Raw genomic sequence first — 17,961 nt, forward strand, 5'->3', positions numbered from 1 at the left:
ATATTCTTCAAAATAAGGATTATAATGATAATTGCATCATACAGTAAGCTGCAGTTTTTAGGCGAAATGTTGAAGTCACATAAATCAAATACTTCCATACCTGTATTACCTGGATACACAAATCAGGTAAAGTGGGTACTGAAGCCAAAAAAGTTTGGGAACCACTGCTTAATTGTAAAAAGGTTATAATGATGGACAACCAGTAACTGACTTACATGTACATACTGGTACCGCAGCTCTTTCACTCTATCAGAGTTCCTCTCAAATGGTACCCTGTCAATTAGCTTCATTGTCATCTGATGCTTCTTCAATATCCGGTCTATTGTGGAGTTGCTTATAGAGTTGACATTTTGGAATATGGCATTGTCTTGTAGGATTGCAGCGCGGATCTGTCTCAATGTGATGGCATTATTTGCCATCACCATGTTACAGATCTCTTGTTCTTGTTGTTCATTGAGAAGTTTTCCTCTGCCACCCGTGCAAGGTTGTCGTCCAATCCTAGATATAGAAGTCAAAGGACAACACTCCATTCGTAATGTATACCTTATGTATTCCTTACAGAATGAGTTACCTATGTAATTGTATTGTTGTTTTACTTACAGTAACTTTACCACAATTATAATGCATCACTGCACAGTGACTGGAATACTACTGTAAACTGTATCATCAATACTGTAGAAAATAAACTAAAATAAAAATAAACTATACATAGATTATTTTCTCCAATGTTTTTCTTGTCATTTTTAGTATCATAACATCCCATTGAGGTAAGATATTACTGTAGGCCTATCACACACACACACACTAAATGAATAGGTAAATGTGTAAATAAATATATTTCTTGCTCTATGCACAGTGTCCTGTCCTATACAACATATCATTCCATCATTGACTGACTACATACCTGTTTTCCCTGCGAAAGGTTTGGATGATGGAGGAGACTGTTGAGCGAGGCACATTAGGCTGCACTCGGCGACCTGCCTCCGCCATTGTGAGGCCATGGTTGATGACATGGTCTATAATTGTGGCCTGAATTTAATCCGGGACAGGATGGTGTCTTCGTGCTCCTCGGCCTCTTCCCCCTATTCCACCACCACGCACCCTTACTCCTCCTCCTCTTCTTCTTCCTCTTCCTCGAGCAGGCAGTTGCTCTTGTTCATTTACTTGGCCAGGTGCCTCCATGTTCAGAAATTGTACTGGTCCTGCATGGTCAAGCTCTTTACATACATGTTTTGCAGCATTCACAGTCATGGACAGCACCTGTCAGGTAACTAATCATACTGTTTGATTGGTCATCTGAGATGTGTGAAACTCCTCCTTCGTTAGTCAAGTTCTAGTTTCACCTGACTGTCAATTGCTGTAATAAATGTATCAAATGTTCCAAGGGATTCATATATGGTATTCATGGTATTATGTTCTTGACTAATTTTGACAATTGAACAGACTATTGTGCATGTGATGACTTATACAATGAAATGACGCTGACACGTTTTGGAGCGAACAACCATTAGACTGAGAATCAACAATCAGTTTAGATCGATAAGATCTATTCACTTGGAAATTGTGCTAAATGTAGGCTACATGTACTTAATCATTTGCAAAGATGTACTGAGACATTGAGACATGTACTTAGACATTTGCAATTTGATGAAATGAATGAGAAATTCAATTCTGTTGTGAACAACTGCCAAGTGGTTTGGAGGTTTGTCCATGTCGTTTTGAGAATGTAATTTCTGTTTCAAGAAATGAACCAAACCAATGGAGGAAAACTGTAAGCAAAGCAGATGGCACTGTTTTTTAAAAATGTATGGATAGCCAGGGGCACACTCCAACACTCAGACATTATTTACAAAAGATGCATTTGTGTTTAGTGAGTCCGCCAGAGGCAGTAGGAATGACCAGGTGTTCTCTTGATAAGTGCTTGAATTTGACCATTTTCTTGTCCTGCTAAGCATTCAGTGTATCGAGTACTTTTGGGTGTCAGGGGAAATGTATGGAGTAAAAAGTACATTATTTTCTTTGTGAATGTAGTGAAGTAAAAGTTGTCAAATATAAATAAAGTACAGATGCCCAAAAAAACTGCTTAAGTAGTACTTTAAAGTATTTTTACTGAAGTACTTTATACCACTGCTGTTCAACTAACTGTGAGAACTGTTTGAGCCCCCTGGATTAATGAACTGAAAAAGTGTATGGTTCAAAGAAATGTGGCAAACAAGTCGGGTTGATTGGTTGACATATTGTAAATTGAGATGTTGTAACTAAACTTAACAAAAATAAGAAATTATAGTACGACACAAAGATAAATGGCATAAACCACAATGGAAAAATACTTTGGAGTACCTTAAATGTTATCATGGGCAGAAAACCCAATTCATCTCCATCGTTCATTGAGGTTGAAGGGTTTAACAAAATCTTTCGATATTGCCGATCATTTCAATTACTCTTTCACTAGTAAAGTGGAAAGTCAGAAGTGAAATGACAACATAGAACAGCAAACCATTATATTTTTGTATAAAATATCTAATAATGAAATAGAAGGATTGTTGTTTTGAATTTGGTGAAGTTAGTGTGAGAGGAGTGGAAAAACGATGGTTATCCATCAATAATGATAAGCCACCAGGTATAGACAACCTTAATGGGAAACTATTGAGAATGCTAGCAGACTGTATTGCCACCCCTATTTGCTATATCTTTAACCAAAGCCTAAAGGAGTGTGTGTGTGTTCACAGGCATGGAAGGACGCTAAAGTAATTCCACTGCCTAAAAATAGTAAAGCACCCTTTGGTGGCTCTATCAGCTGTCCAATCAGTTTGCTGCCTGTTCTTACTAACTGATGAAGAGGATTGTTTGACCAAATACAATACTATCTTTCAGAAAACACGACTTTCAGCATGCATATAGTGCAGTACAAGTTGAGTGCCCTTCTCAAACTCAGATGACTGATGATTGGTTAAAAGAGATGGATAATAAGATGACAGTATTGTTATATTTTAGTGCAGCCTTTTTGTTATTGATCATAAATTGTTTTGATCAAAAACTAACTTGCTATGGCTTTACATCACCTGCCATCACATGTTTGGAGAGTTATTTATCCAATAGAACCCAGACAGTGTTCGTCAATGGAAGCTTCTCTAACATATGTACAGTGTGGTGTCCCTCAGGGCAGTTGCATTGGGCCGTTACTCTTCTCTATTTTTACAAAATATTTGCCACAGGTCTTCCACATACATAGTCATTCTAGCTTTGTGTATGATTCCACACTCTACATGTCAGCACCCAAAGCCAGTGAGCTCACTGAAATTCTAAAAAAGAATTGTCAGTATCAGAATGGGTGAATTAATAATAAACTGGTCTTAAATACATCTAAAACTAAAAGCATTGTATTTGGTTCATAACATTCTCTAAGACCTAAACCTCAACTGGAGTTTTACATAAATGGTGTGACCGTTGAGGAAGCTAAACTCCTAGGAACAACATTGGATAGTCAATTATCATGGTTAAGTCATATTGACAAAGTTGTTGTGAAGATGGGGAGGGGTATGTCTGTTTTTAAAAATATGTTCTGTGTTTTTGACACAAATCAACTTTGCTAGTTGTTCAAGCTCTGGTCTTGTCCCATCTTGATTACTGGCTCAAAGCAAAGCTGCAGCTGGCTCAAAGCAAAGCTGCAGCTGGCTCAAAACAGAGCAGCATGCCTTGCTCATACAGAATTAACATCAACACCATGTCTCTGTCTTTCCTGGTTGAGGGTTGACGAGAGATCAACTGCTTCTCTCCTAGTTTTTATCAGAAATATTACTGTGATGAAAATTCCAGATTGTCTGCATAATCAAATAACATTCAGCTCAGACACCCATACATACCCCACAAGACATGCCACCAGGGGTCTCTTCACAGTCCCCAAGTCCAAAATGAATTCACAGCAACGCACAGTTTTACAAAGAGCCATGATCGCATAGAACTCCCTTCCATCTCCAATTACTCAAGCAAACAGCAAATTGACCTTTAAATTTTTTTATTAAAAACAACTAATGGACCGGTGGGGACTGTGAGGGAGGACACATGCAAACACACACTCTAACACACATTGTTTTATTGTTTGTACAATTTTTTGTTGTTGCATTGTTTGTATATCATTGTATTTTAAATGTGTGTGACTTTCCTTGTCTATCAGTGTTTTGTTACTTGTCATGTTCTGTGTTTTTTTGTGGACCCCAGGAAGAGTAGCTGCTGCTTCTGCAAAAGCTAATGGGGCTCCAAATAAACAAATAAGTATACAGAAAACAACTCGACCGGAGGAGTCAGTCTGTCAGGGATGAACATTTGCCAGAAGGATAAACAGAGTTTAGGTGGGACCAGATGGAAGGGCTGTTGAGTTGCCCTCATCCCTGGTCCCCTGTCTACAAACAGTCTGTCATGGGGCCTCTCTGCTGCTGCTGAAAGTGCGTGTGGTGTGGCCCCTGGCTTGATCACATATGTCAATGGAAAACAAACAGCACAAGATCTCACTGGGAGGTGGAAGAAGGTAGATGGAGCCTTGAAAATGAAAGCGATGGCTGAAGAAACGGTGCTTTTGTTTTCCAGTGCAGTGCCAGACTTGGCTTTCCTCCAAAGCAGCCACCTGTGAACCTGCTGGTGGAGTGTAAAGCTTGTTCTGGGAGAAAAACACTACGGTAAATGATGGTAAATGTGCTGGTAGAGTAGCATTACCGGAGGGTGAAATCAAGGTTCAACAACAGCAAACAGATAGGACAATTGGAAGGGAACATAAACAGTGGGAGTTGTGCCAGTTGGCTAGGATTAAACTGACTTCATTAAACATCACTTGGCCAATTTTTTAGATAAGGGCAAGTTAGGTCTAGTTTAAGTCTACAGGTACAGTAGCGGTTTCGCTTGAGCTCAATTATGCTGCTTGTGCAATCCCTTCGAATGCCACAGATGTTGTTACACTAAATAAACAATTTGCTCAGGATAAGACCTTAGTGTTTTATAAGAGGCTGCAGACATGTGTACAAAAAGCCACAGCATTTTACCTCCCCTTATAAAATGAACTTGCTTCTAGTATCCTTAACCGTTTTCATATGTCTAGCCTGGCCATAGCCTTTGTCTCATTTTTGTCCCCTTGTGCCTCAGACTCTATGTTTCTATGTGTCTGACAGACTGACCCTCCTCTCCCTACCCTTCCATTGCCTTGTCTCATTTCATCAACTTGTGTTTGTGTATGTTTGAACATTGTCACACACAAGGTGCGAGTCTGCCCTCTATGTAACAGGTAGTGACCCTGGCGCCATAATGTCTCCCTGCAGACCTATGGAAAGCTAGAAGGGTGTAATGTCGAGGTGAAGACCAGGGAAAGTCCATTAAATGTCAGAACTCCGAGACTCCAGGAGGAGCTTACCAGGCCTTGTGACGAAATCACAGTCCACACACTTTAACTGGCGTTAACTTAATCACCATCCATGCAGAGCAAGTGGAAAGATGTGTGTGTGTGTGCGCGTCCGTCGTCTCTGTCTGCCTGCGTTCATCTGTCTGTGGCTGTTCTCTTATAACCCAACACTCATTGCCCTCTCTCCTCATGAGTAATCCAGCGGTTTCCTATTCTCAACTCAACTTCCAGCCTGTGTCTGCTGGGACCATTTTCTATTCTTTACTCTATGTTCTATATACAAAATACCATGTGCTCTTATTATGCAGTCTATAGAAGATGGAGTGAACCTGGCTACCCTCAATGCCCCGGCCTAATTCAGTTTTCGTACCTGTTGTGAAGTTTCAGAATAGCATTGTTGACCAGATATTGTGTAACACATAGAGATTGAATACAGTCCCAGCCAAAGGATCCTCCTCTCCCAGTGCTGCTTATCCACCCATCTCTGGGCTGGGTCATGTTGCCTGAACTGGCCTCACCTAGACCTGGGTTAAAATACTATTTGAAGTCTTTCCAATACTTAGAGTGTTTGCTTTAGCCTGCCTGGAGTGCCAGATGGGCGGGTTTCACAGTTTTGCAACTGTTCTATTTGTTTCATTGCGCCAGGCAAGCTCAATCAAAGGCAGCTAAATTAATTGAAAATATATCAAATAATAATTGAACCCAGGTCTAGCCAAGCGTGTAATAAAAGGTATAAATACAAGCAGTAGCTTGGAAGAGATGACATCATGCGAAAGACACATGTATCTTGGCACCTCCGCAAACAAGACACAACTTATCGTCTCCCAAACTACAAGCACCTTCCCCCTTCTCTTTCCTCTGTGTTTGTCTTTCCTTCCGTTGTCTTCTCTCTTCTTTCATTAAGAGCTAAATAAATCCGTGTAGAATCCTAGCACCACTAGGCCTGCGTTCCAGAGCTAGGCATGTCCAGTTGCGCTCTACCCCTCTGTGTTCTGTTTAAACATCCTATCATTACTCACTGCTAGTTGTTCAGCAGGATCCACTCTGAGTTTTCTGTATACGTATACGTATAGTCTTCAGTGGGAGTCCTTTACGGCCTGGAGTACCAGATGGGGCGGGTTTCACAGTTTTGTGACTGTTCTATTGGTTCCTTTGCGCCATGCAAGCTCAATCAACGGCAGCTAAAGTAATTTAAAATATATCAAATTCTATTTGAACCCAAGTCTGACCTCACCAAGTGTGTAATAAAAGGTATAAATGCAAGCAGCAGCTTGGAAGAGATGATGTCATGTGAAAGACACATGCATGAGAGTTTTTTTTTCCTTCATGTTGAAACATTGTGTAAGTGGCTATAGTATGATTCATATGGCTTTCAACAGCTAAACATGAAGTTTGATCGTAAAAACAAGCGTCAGAGCATAGTTATGCTCTGTGGGCCAATGTGAGTAAGAGTATGAACACTTAGCAGCAAGTTAGACCATACGAGGCTTCAGTTTCTAACGAGATTTTACCTAGACATGTGTTTTGTACGACTCTGAGGCCAGGCTGAGGAGTTAAACTGTTAAGTACACCATGATTGATAGGAAGTGGAGATGGTGATGACAAGCGTTTTGAAAGTTCCAAGTTGTTTTGACTCCTGAGACTTGAGATGCACATTTCATGTTGAGTAACAATATAACTGTTTACATGGAAACTGAAAGGGATACACAGTATGTGTCTTATGGGACAGTCCCCCGAGATTGAGTGGTAATATAACTCCTGTGGGGCGTAGATGTCTGAGTGCTCATTAGTGGGCTATATTCATCCAGGATCCAGTGATAAAGGAGCGGCGTCCAGACAGACACCAGGGGGGAAGAGGGGCAAGCAGAGGGGTCACATTATAAACATTATCCTGGTAACCAGATATTTGGTGCATGTTGTTGGCTTGGTTTATGTCTGAAATACCCCCCTATTCCCTATGCTCTGAGTGTACAAAATATTAGGAACACCTATTTCCATGACATAGACTGACCAGGTGAATCCAGGTGAAAGCTATGATCCCTTATTGATGTCACCTGTTAAATCCACTTCACACAGTGTAGCTGAAGGGGAGGAGACCGGTTAAAGAATGATTTTTAAGCCTTGACACAATTGAGACATGGATTGTGTATGTGTGCCATTCAGAGGGTGAATGGGAAAGACAAAAGATTGAAGTGCCTTTGAACGTGGTATGGTAGTTGGTGCCGGTTTGAATGTGTCAAGAACTGCAACGGTGCTAGGTTTTTAACGCTCAACAGTTTCCCAAGTGTATCAAGAATGGTCCACCACCCAAAGGACAGCCAGCCAACTTGACAACTGTGGGAAGCATTGGAGTCAACATGGGCCAGCATCCCTGTGGAACGCTTTTGACACCTTGTAGAGTTCATACCCTGCCAATCTGAGGCTGTTCTGAGGGTTAAAACAGTCGCTAAACAGGTAAGTATAGGGATGAAATAAATCTAACACAAACACGATAAATAGCTCCTACAGCCCCCTATTCCCTATATAATGCACTGGTCAAAAGTAGTTCACTGTGAATAGGGTGCCATTTGGGATGCACCCTACGTATCTCGCTGAGTCTGGCCTTGGCCTCCCGGGTACCTCAGTCATCTTGCTGAGTCTGGCCTTGGCCTCCCGGGTACCTCAGTCATCTTGCTGAGTCTGGCCTTGGTCTCCCGGGTACCTCAGTCATCTTGCTGAGTCTGGCCTTGGCCTCCCGGGTACCTCAGTCATCTTGCTGAGTCTGGCCTTGGCCTCCCGGGTACCTCAGTCATCTTGCTGAGTCTGGCCTTGGCCTCCCGGGTACCTCAGTCATCTTGCTGAGTCTGGCCTTGGCCTCCCGGGTACCTCAGTCATCTTGCTGAGTCTGGCCTTGGCCTCCCGGGTACCTCAGTCATCTTGCTGAGTCTGGCCTTGGCCTCCCGGGTACCTCAGTCATCTTGCTGAGTCTGGCCTTGGTCTCCCGGGTACCTCAGTCATCTTGCTGAGTCTGGCCTTGGCCTCCCGGGTACCTCAGTCATCTTGCTGAGTCTGGCCTTGGCCTCCCGGGTACCTCAGTCATCTTACCTGTTTGAAGAAGCCATTCGTAGTAATTACCGTCTGACCATTTTCATCAGTGCAGCTTTGCTGAGGACTGATGTGAAGTCATGGTCCCAATAGGAAGAGTAGATTCTCCCAGGGCTTGCCAGGAGATGTGGCCAGGTTTTTCCCTCACTCCTCGGCACATTGCACCAATTTTTAAAGGAGTAAGTTGTCCGCTGAAAATGTGTCTTCTAAAACTAGCTTCACCCCCACAAGCTTGAGTGATGGGGTTTAGTTTCAAAAAGGCATTTCCCTACATAGCCATACTATAATTTAAAGGCAGACATCAGCAGGCAAATGACTATTTAAGATGAATTCATATTGAAGGATGATTTAAGCAACAAGGGATAGAAGTTGGAAAACCTAATGATGTCATCACATCAGACATCATCCTTAAACTCGCTGGAACTGTAATTGAGACTGAGAGTTGAGGTTCAGTTTTATAACTGGTATATAGATAGATGGAATGGAAAACGTTATTAAAACCCCTCCAAATTGATTTCATTTGTTCGAGGGCCAATGTGGGGGTCACAGGTCAGGATCAGACCACCTCCCCTACAGCATGAAATGGGAAAGGTCAGGGGGGCAGATTCCCAGCCAGTAAAACACCCCAAGTGGAAATGTGTGTGCGTGTGTGTGTCCTCCTCTCCTCTACCCCTCAGTGGGTTACTGTCTATCCATCCTCCCTCTGGCTGGAGCGACAGGAAGTGAGGTCATGCAGACAGGGTTTTATCAGGCCTTCAGGGAGCCAGTAAATCAGTTGTGTGTGTGTGTGTGTGTGTGTGTGTGTGTGTGTGTGTGTGTGTGTGTGTGTGTGTGTGTGTGTGTGTGTGTGTGTGTGTGTGTGTGTGTGTGTGTGTGTGTGTGTGTGCGCACGCGCGGGCTTGCACATGTCTAGTCAGGGCATGCGGTGCATGACCCCAAAGGGTACATTAAGCTCTATGTAAGTACTCTGTGTGTGAGAGTGGGGGCCTCTCTTAGCAGCAGAGATCAATCAGTTATGCAGTAGTATATGGGAGTCCTCTACTGTTCAAAAGTGAATTATCTTGGCACCTCAGCAAACGACACAACTTATCATTGTCGCCTAAAGTACCAGCACCTTCCTTTTCTCTTTCCTCTGTGTTTGTCTTTCCCTCCGTTGTCTTCTCTCTTCTTTCATTAAGAGCTAAATAAATCCGTGTAGAATCCTAGCACCACTAGGCCTGCGTTCCAGAGCTAGGCATGTCCAGTTGCGCTCTCCCCTCTGTGTTCTGTTTAAACAGCCTATCATTACTCACTGCTAGTTGTTCAGCAGTTTTCAGTCTATCTATAGTCTTCTAGAGGCTAAACATGAACAAATCTGATGTTTCCACTCTTATAGGAACATATAGGACCATCTCTTGGGTTAAACAGAGGCTGAACCAGCCTACTCGGAGGCTGCTCGGAGGCTGGTTGGGTTTCTTCCCCATCCCAAAGCCGGTATAGCTCTACTATTGTTGCCAGTTTCTATTGACACTTCCTAGCACAATCAGAACAAAAATCCTGCTCAATCCACTAAAAAGTAGCCACATTTTAACAGCTTGGTCTGTTAGCTGGGTGGGTGGGGTTTGTATATTTCCTTGCATCCCATTTTTTTGAAGGGGGGGGTGTAAAAACAACCCAATCTGGCAACACTGAGCTCTACCTCCAGGACCACCAGTGGTAGTGAGGGTCTGGGGGAGGGGATAGTAGAGAGGGGCCAGAGGTGGACATGGAGGGGAGTAAGCAGAGGTCGTTGTGGTTACTGGTGCTTCTTCATTTGAACAGAGGTGTGGTCTCCTTGATGGCTTTCTCACACTCCTCTCTGGACTGTTGAAGCACATTAGGCCCTGATCTCTCCCCCTGCCTTGCTTTTCACTCCTCCTCTCAGACCAACAGCCCTTCACCTCTGTGTTGGTCACCTGTGGCAGACGCACAGAAGGGTGTCTCCCCTCCTCTAAAAGCTCAGACACACCGGTAGGATTGCCAAACGTTTGCCTGCCGACAGTACTTAGCACCTCTGAACAGAATGTAGGCAGTCAATCTCTTATGTGTTCACACAGCAAAGACCTCGGAAGTCGTCAGCCACTCAGCCTTGTTAAAACACTCCAAACCAGAAGGTGGCAGTAGCGTTGTTTGGCAATGCATATATGTACGTATTGCTTATGGTCTAGATTCCAAGCTATCTGCGCTTAATGTTGCTATTTTGTAGAAAGCCCTTGTTGATAGTAGCCAGATGGCCACATCTAGATGACTACCAAGTAAGATGACGAAGAAACAATATAATTCACTCTCCATAATCCCATATTGCCAGTGCCAGCCCATAGCCAAATGTTTAGCTAGCTAGTTAATGTTAGCATGTTAGCTTCACCTCTGTGTTGGTCTTCAGCTGTGGCAGACGCACAGAAGGGTGTCTCCCCTCCTCTAAAAGCTTACAGTTCCACATTGGCCCTCGAACAAATTAAATCAATTTGGAGGGGTTTTAATAATGTTTTCCATTCCATCTATCTATATACCAGTTATAAAACTGAACCACAACTCTCAGTCTCAATTACAGTTCCAGCGAGTTTAAGGATGATGTCTGATGTGATGACATCATTAGGTTTTCCAACTTCTATCCCTTGTTGTTTAAATCATCCTTCAATATGAATTCATCTTAAATAGTTAATGTTAGCACAACATAGCTAGCTAGCTATGGACACTGCACTAACTCGGCAGCTAACACAGGCAGCTGTTTCATGGAAACTAGCTAATCCATTGTGATTTAATTATAATGTCAATACTAACTACAGTGGTTAGTTAGCTTGAAGGAAGTATTTAGTGTTGTGTGCATTGCATCTGTGCACTTAGCTAGCTGCCATCCCTTAGCCTACATTGGATATGAAGTGTGACTGGCTCATCCATGGATGTACGCAGAAAATGCCCTCTTAAAAAATACAAAATTAATTGTTAGCTCTCCCACATGGGGGTTCTGCTGTCAAGTTGTTGGCCACTGACGGGCATTGCTATTCTACAAGTAGAATCAGTAGGCTCGTCGCTACTGGGTTGGCACGAAGCAGGTACCATTTTTGTTCTAGCAAGAGAAGGAACGGCCTCCCACTGTCATGGCCCAGTCCTAAATTACTTTGTAGAGTGGTGTGATGAATCACACTTGGTCCTCAATACCAACAAGACCAAAGAGATGTGCATAGACAGACTTCAGGAAGTGAACAACACCCACCTCTGCAACAGCTATCAGAGGTCAGAACATTGTAGAGGAATACAAATATCTGAGTGTCCTCTTGTATGTACAGACCTGATCTGCAAAAAGAGTCAGCAGAGACTGTACTTTCTCAAAAAGCTGCGATCTTTTGATGTTGACTGTACTATACTGACTCTGTTTTACAAATCTTTCATTGAGAGTATTTTAACTTTTTGCGTTGTTTATTGGTTTGGCAATGCCACTGTCAGCCAGAAAAATATGCTGAGAAGGATTATCACCACAGCAAACAAGGTGATGAGATCTTTAAAGTCAGAGCCCTCAGCAAGGCTCACAAAATAATTTTAGACCAAAGCCACCCCCTGTACCTTGAACTTTGAACTACTTCCCTCTGGGTGCAGGTATAGAACACTCCCCGGTAGGTAAAACAGAACTAGACAATCATTTCTGCCAGGTGTGATATCCCTCCGAAACAGCTCGGTCTAATGTTCCTATCCACCAGTAAAGCCAGCAGGCTAGTCTCTTTCATTGGTATATACTGTATGTAACATTATGAATTTTGTATTGTCCATTTTTTGTCTACTGTATTTAAACGGCACTTTAAAAATGTACGATGGGCCCCCTGAGCAGCGCAGCGGTCTAAGGCACTGCATCGCGGTGCTTGAGGCGTCACTACAGACCCGGGTTCGATCCCAGGCTGTGCCGCAACCGGGAGACCCGTAAGGCGGGGCCCAATTGGCCCAGCGTCATCCGGGTTAGGGGAGGGTTTGGCCGGCCGGGATGTCCTTGTCCCATCATTCTCTAGTGACTCCTTGTGGCGGGGCGGGCACATGCATGCTGACTTCGGGCGCCAGTTGTACGGTGTTTGCTCAGACACATTGGTGGGTTAAGCAAACAGTGTGTCAAGAAGCAGTGCGGCTTGGCATGGTCGTGTTTCGGAGGAGTATTTTAACTTTTTGCGTTGTTTATTGGTTGGCTACTAATACATCAAACTTGCCAGTATATTAACTATATGCTATCTAACTAACCCCCCAACGTTTATTGACTTGATTATTCCCGTCATTCTTAGCTAAGTGGTATAGTTGTTGTGCGTTCTCAATGGGCATTGTTAATTCTGGTTTTCTACTCCGATTTCAGAGAAATCACTCTTGTCTCGTCTGTGTGCTGGAGCGCAGAATAACTGATACATTTACACTCAACACCAACAAAAAAAACGCGTAATTAAGTTGTTGCGGACTCTGGCACTCCAGATTGAAATTATGAACACACCCAAAATCGTAAAATGTCTAGCTAGTCGTTTGTTATGCTAACAAACTAGTGAAAGGTTGCATATAGCAACAGCATCAACTTCCTGTAGACAGGTGAACCGCTAGTACGCTCAACTGAAACGATACCGTTCGTTTACAGTATACTAAAATGAACAAATAGTATGTAGATTGTGGTATATACTCATTAAGTATGTAGTATACAGTATGTTAGTATGGGCATTCGAACAAACACAGCTATGTAGAAAGCTCAGTGATGTGGCAGTAACCGGTAAAAACACATTCCTGTATTTCATTACAAACTGTAGTTTATTGTAACATTTCAGCTGGAGCTCTCACCTGTGCCACAGACATATGTCATATGTTCACCATACCCCCTCCCCCACCACACACACACAAGCACACAGGTGAGCTGAGGCACATCTGTCTTACAGTAATCACTCTCCTCCTCAGCAACACTTTCATTAGGAGTTGGCAGAGGCAGTCTGCTTCATGTGCGAACACACACACACACACACACAAACTGCTGGATCCACAGCAAATCAAAAGCCTTTTCTGGGGGTGTGAGTGAGGAGGGATCTTTGGGTTCTTTGCCTCTCCTAGCAGCCTGTCATTCATCACTCAAGCTGTTTGCTATCTCTGCTTCATGCATTGCCAAAAGTAGCTATGTTTGTGCTCAGACAATCCTACATTTCCCACACACACACACACACACACACACACACACACACACCATTCACCTGCACTGCACAGGCCCCAGAAGCACTGAGAATACTGAGCCTCAATGGGCTCTCAGTCACTGCAGCAAATAGCTAACGCCATAATGAAAGGTTTTTAATTTGAGTAGCTGTTTCCCCCTGATGTAGCTTTGTCAAATTGTGGAAGTTTATTTAGTGGTGAAAGTCACGCTCAATAATTTTAACGTTCAACTGCCTCGGTAACAAGCAGGTTCACTACAGTGAAGGGGTGTTTTGGAATGACACCATCCATTGTATGGTGTGCAAGGACTGAACGCACATTGGTGCACTTCAGAAATGTACCGAGATAAAAGGAGAGATTGTGGGTGTCTTTATGCCAACAAGGTGTGATTCCAGAGTTTCTACAGGGTTAAGTAGCCTTAGATACGTTATTTTAAGGACCTATCTTGTGCATCCTTGCCACAGCGCTACTGTGTCCTCAAGCAACTCCGAGAGAGGGAGAAGCCGAAGGGTTTTTAAAGTGGACAACTTCAACGAAAAACAAATTCTCTTTTTTTTTCGTGAGTGCTCCAGAGGACAGACCTTCATTGCCAGGACAAATAGTGATGTTGTTTCCAAACCTCACTTCAGGGTCTTTAAGTGAAAAACGTTAGTCTTTGACAGACGGACAACCTTAATTGTCCTGCTCATTTTCTCTCTATGTCCGTGTGTGTATATGTGTGTTCTTAAGGGCCCTGGGGGCACAGAAAGGAGAGGGTGATGTCATGCTGAATCAGGGCCTGTCTGGCTGCCAGAGAGAGGCCTGGGAGAAGGTTGTGAGGTTTCGATATAGGAGAGGAGATTGTGGGGAACAATTGATGGATATGACAGAGATGTGTTTTGGCTTGGCCTGGGAGTATGACATCAGCACTGCTCACTTCCTTGAGAATCCATCATCACTGAAGTATCAGTTTTTGTTGAAGCTGCACACAGACTGATAGCATTTCAGCATGTGTGTTCCTGTGCGTGTGTTCCTTTCGTGTGTGTCATGGTCTTTCACATGCACTTCACTTGCACTCTTTCACATGCACTCTTTCACATGCACTCACAATTGCATCCAGCCTCTTGGAGACAGTACACTGTGTGTTGATAGTAGTAATTATCCGGAGTCAGTGATCTCAGGAGGTTGGCTGGGGTTTGTGCCCCCCCCCCCCACACTTCTTTCTCTCCTCCTCCTCTCCTCCACTCTTCCATCACTTCTCATTGCATTTCTCTCTGCTCAAGGTCTCCCAGACAACCGGTATCTCTCTGCTAGCATATAAGACAGTACTAGCCCACTTATCTTTAGGCTATGTATGGCGAATATGTGACAATATTTTCTAATTTAGATGAACCTCTCCTATAGGGATCTGATTCTATTTGTCACCTTCTCATGCATTGCATATGGGGATGTTCAGTGTAGAGAGTGTTTTACAAGGTTGGAGTTATGCATCCCCTGCCGTATAATGGTAATCGGCCAACCTCTCAATCCACCTCATCACGGGATGTCTCTGCACGTACCTCAGAAACCGTGCAATAAACATTAAACGCTAGTAACATTAAATACATTTTATTAGCATACTTCTCTCTCTCTCTCTCTCTCTCTCTCTCTCTCTCTCTCTCTTTCTCTCTTCTCTACACTCTTAGAAAAAAGGGTTCCAAATGTTTTTTTTGGGGTTGTCCTCATAGGAGAACCCTTTTTGGTTCCAGGTAGAACTACATGGTACCCAAAAGTGTTCTACCTGGAACCAAAAAGGGTTATTCAAAGGGTTATCCAATGGGAACAGCCAAATAACCCATAGCACCTTTTTTTCTGAGTGCATCTTTCTCTCTAGCGCTCTCTCTCTCTCTCTCTCTCTTTCTCTCTCTCTGTCTTGGCTCCATGTGCACTTAATTACATTTACTTTGATGTGACGATGACATCATCAGCTGCCTGTTATTCTTTTTGGGCTGTAGGGTTCCCATGGAAACTCTGATGTCATCACATCCATGCAGGCTTGTTTTCGGGGAAACCACAGCACAGCCGACATGGTAAAGAGAGAGGGCTTTTGTTTTGGAAGGATCAGCAGGATCAACGGGCTGTCTCTGTGGTCAAAACGCCAGCAGGTATTTTATCTTTTCCCAGGAGACAGGAGGGGCAGCCGGGACATTCCTTCAGTCTCTTCCTCCCTCCCTCCCTCCCTAGTGAGAGTTCTCTGTCCATCCCTCTGTCAGACGTCTGGGGCACGTTCAGTAGGAAAACGTTATGGAACATTGCCGTTAGAAATATCATGAATATACAGTATTTCGGTCTGAGTGCATGCAGCTCCGTGCTGAGTGCATGCAGCTCTGGGCCTGTATTCACAAAGCATCTCAGAGTAGGAATGCTGATCTAGGATCTGTTTTGCTTTGTAAATCATAATGAATAAGGGCTCTTGAGTGGCTCAGCGGTCTAAGGCACTGCATCTCAGTAATAGAGGCGTCACTACAGACACCCTGCTTTGAATCCAGGCTGTATCACAACCGGCTGTGATTGGGAGTCCCATAGGGAGGCGCACAATTGGCTCAGGTTTGGCCGGTGTAGGCCGTCATTGTAATTAAGAATTTGTTCTTAACTCACTTGCACAGTTAAATAAAGGTTACATTATTTTTTTTTAAATAAGAGGGGGGACCTGATCCTAGATCAGCACTCCTACTCTGAGACGCTTTGTAAAAAGTATTTGATCCCCTGCTGATTTTGTACGTTTGCCCACTGAAAAAGAAATGATCAGTCTATCATTTTAATGGTAGGCTTATTTAAACAGTGAGAGACAGAATAACAACAAAAAAATCCAGAAAAACGCATGTCAAAAATGTTATAAATTGATTTGCATTTTAATGAGGGAAATAAGTATTTGACCCCCTCTCAATCAGAAAGATTTCTGGCTCCCAGGTGTCTTTTATACAGGTAACGAGCTGAGATTAGGAGCACACTCTTAAAGGGAGTGCTCCTAATCTCAGTTTGTAACCTGTATAAAAGACACCTGTCCACAGAAACAATCAATCAATCAGATTCCAAACTCTCCACCATGGCCAAGACCAAAGAGCTCTCCAAGGATGTCAGGGACAAGATTGTAGACCTACACAAGGCTGGAATGGGCTACAAGACCATCGCCAAGCAGCTTGGTGAGAAGGTGACAACAGTTGGTGCGATTATTCGCAAATGGAAGAAACACAAAAGAACTGTCAATCTCCCTCGGCCTGGGGCTCCATGCAAGATCTCACCTCGTGGAGTTGCAAAGATCATGAGAACGGTGAGGAATCAGCCCAGAACTACACGGGAGGATCTTGTCAATGATCTCAAGGCAGCTGGGACCATAGTCACCAAGAAAACAATTGGTAACACACTACGCCGTGAAGGACTGAAATCCTGCAGCGCCCGCAAGGTCCCCCTGCTCAAGAAAGCACATATACATGTCCGTCTGAAGTTTGCCAATGAACATCTGAATGATTCAGAGGACAACTGGGTGAAAGTGTTGTGGTCAGATGAGACCAAAATGGAGCTCTTTGGCATCAACTCAACTCGCCGTGTTTGGAGGAGGAGGAATGCTGCCTATGACCCCAAGAACACCATCCCCACCGTCAAACATGGAGGAGGAAACATTATGCTTTGGGGGTGTTTTTCTGCTAAGGGGACAGGACAACTTCACCGCATCAAAGGGACGATGGACGGGGCCATGTACTGTCAAATCTTGGGTGAGAACCTTCCCTCAGCCAGGGCATTGAAAATGGGTCGTGGATGGGTATTCCAGCATGACAATGACCCAAAACACACGGCCAAGGCAACAAAAGAGTGGCTCAAGAAGAAGCACATTAAGGTCCTGGAGTGGCCTAGCCAGTCTCCAGACCTTAATCCCATAGAAAATCTGTGGAGGGAGCTGAAGGTTCGAGTTTACATTTACATTTACATTTTAATCATTTAGCAGACGCTCTTATCCAGAGCGACTTACAGTAGTGAATGCATACATTTCATTTCATGCATTTTTTTTTTTTGTACTGGCCCCCCGTGGGAATCGAACCCACAAACATGGTTGCCAAACGGCAGCCTCAAAACCTTAATGACTTGGAGAAGATCTGCAAAGAGGAGTGGGACAAAATCCCTCCTGAGATGTGTGCAAACCTGGTGGCCAACTACAAGAAACGTCTGACCTCTGTGATTGCCAACAAGGGTTTGCCACCAAGTACTAAGTCATGTTTTGCAGAGGGGTCAAATACTTATTTCCCTCATTAAAATGCAAATCATTTTATAAAATTTTTGACATGCGTTTTTCTGTATTTTTT

The sequence above is a fragment of the Salmo salar genome, chromosome ssa09 (genome assembly GCF_905237065.1).
Source record: "Salmo salar chromosome ssa09, Ssal_v3.1, whole genome shotgun sequence".
Taxonomy (NCBI): Eukaryota; Metazoa; Chordata; class Actinopteri; order Salmoniformes; family Salmonidae; genus Salmo; species Salmo salar.